The sequence below is a fragment of the Musca autumnalis genome, unplaced genomic scaffold, assembly GCF_047663935.1.
Source record: "Musca autumnalis isolate F117 unplaced genomic scaffold, ASM4766393v1 scaffold_62, whole genome shotgun sequence".
NCBI classification, from domain to species: Eukaryota; Metazoa; Arthropoda; class Insecta; order Diptera; family Muscidae; genus Musca; species Musca autumnalis.
Genome location: NW_027412222.1, coordinates 210307 through 212410, shown reverse-complemented (window position 1 = coordinate 212410; position 2104 = coordinate 210307).

Genomic DNA, 2104 nt, shown 5'->3' with positions numbered 1-2104 from the left:
ATCTCGCGGCACATGTTCTTCTCATTCACTCTGTAACCGCATATATAAAATGTTCAGTTTTCCATCATAGAGGCGGTCGAGAGACTTTACCGTGAAACGAGCATAGTGATGTGTGGCTTGCCCGCAATCTCAGTTGCCTGTTAGTGATCTTAAGTCATCCGACTCCGTAGCCAGCTATTCATAGCCAGCTACTGTGGCCGGCTAATTGTAGAAGGTCACCTACTCGTTGCCAGCTCCCCTGCTCTTGCCAGCTCTATAATAACCGTGGCCTGCTATTTATAGCCAGCTACCTGCTCTTTGCCAGCTCCCCTGCTCTTAGCCATCTCCATAATAACCGTGGCCAGCTATTTATAGCCAGCTACCTGCTCTTTGCCAGCTCCCCTGCTCTTAGCCAGCTCCATAATAACCGTGGCCAGCTATTTATAGCCATCTACCTGATCTTTGCCAGCTCTCCCGCTCGTTGCCAGCTCTCCCGCTCGTTGCCAGCTCACCCGCTCATTGCCAGCTCTCCCGCTCGTTGCCAGCTCACCCGCTCATTGCCAGCTCACCCGCTCGTTGACAGCTTCCTTGCTCGATGACAGCCCGCTTGTGACCAGTCTGCCGCCGAACGCTTGCTGCCAGCTCACCGCCCGCTGTCGTCCGCAGTCAGCTCGCCGTCCGCAACCAGCACGCTTGTGACTAGTCTGCCGCCCAGCTTCTGCTGCCAGCCTACCGTCCGCATCTAGCCCGCCGCTCGCAGTCAGCTTACCGCCCAACGCTCGCAGCCGGCCTGTCGTCCGCATCAGCTTGCCGTCCGCCTGTGACCAGCCAGCCCGCTTGTGACCAGTCTGCCGCCGAACGCTTGCTGCCAGCCTACCGTCCGCAGCTAGCCCGCCGCTCACCGTGCGCAGTCGACAACCCGCTTGCCGTCCGCCGCCAGCCACCCGCTCGCTGCCCAGATTTGACAACACTTGTGGCCAGGTACTCGTAGGCTGCTGCTCGTCCACATTCAGTTTGCCGCTCCACCAACGTTCGCGGCCAGCTACTCGCTTGCAGCCATCGCCGTGTTCATAATCAGCAGCTTGTGATACCCTACCAGCTCACCGTCAGTACGCTTACAGCACCAGAATATTTAACAACGCCTGTGTAAATTCCCTGAACGCAGCCGTACACGGAATTAGAAGAACCGAGGTCCCGATTTTCCACCGGATTTGTACTATCTTATATATACATATAAATATTTGATACCCAACCATAATATTCTATATCTGAAATATCCAAATATATCTGAAATTCCACTTACATACTATTCTACTTAATAACACCCAGGATTTAAATAAAGAATTGAAACTTATACAATACAAAATTCAACCACCGTCAGCGAAGATTCGTCGAGGTCCATGAATAGTAGTAGTGGAAAGTTGGAAACAGAGGACTACCTATCACCTTAGTCTCTTAGTTGGATATATCTCCTCCGGAAGGACAAGTTAATAGAAAGGTGCAAAACTGCCGGAATAAGTACCGTAGGATTGACCGTGGAACATCTCCGGAAGCAGCTCAGTAAACACATCAGAGACAAACGAACCCGAGCATCTGCCGAGAACCTGCTCCTGGAACTAGAGAAGGAAGTAAAGGCCTCGACCTCCGAGTTCTATACCGAAACTACGATCGACGTCCCAGTGCAGAACCAGCCCAATCCAGCCATGGCCCCCGATGCCGACATCATGAACACCGTCCACAGATGGTCACTAAAATATACCGGTGAACAGGACCTGACCGACTTCCTGGAGCGCCTCGAGGAATTGGCGGAGTGTCACTCCATCAATCCGGATCGTCTCCTCCCGTCCTTGCTCACCATACTGGAAGGCAACGCGCTGCAGTGGTACCGGGTCAAATGGACCGATATCAAGACGTGGGCCGATTTCCGGGCTGAGGCGGAAAAATTTTTTCTCCCCAAAAGATACCTAAGCCAGATAGAGCTAAATTTTTATAACCGTAGACAACACCCCCGAGAAAAAGCTAAGGATTATATCCTGACTATGCTAACAAAGTAGAATACAAAGGTAAATCATCGAGTCTATCTGTAACCGTCATACCGACCTTGGCTGAACGTATGATCTTGGGG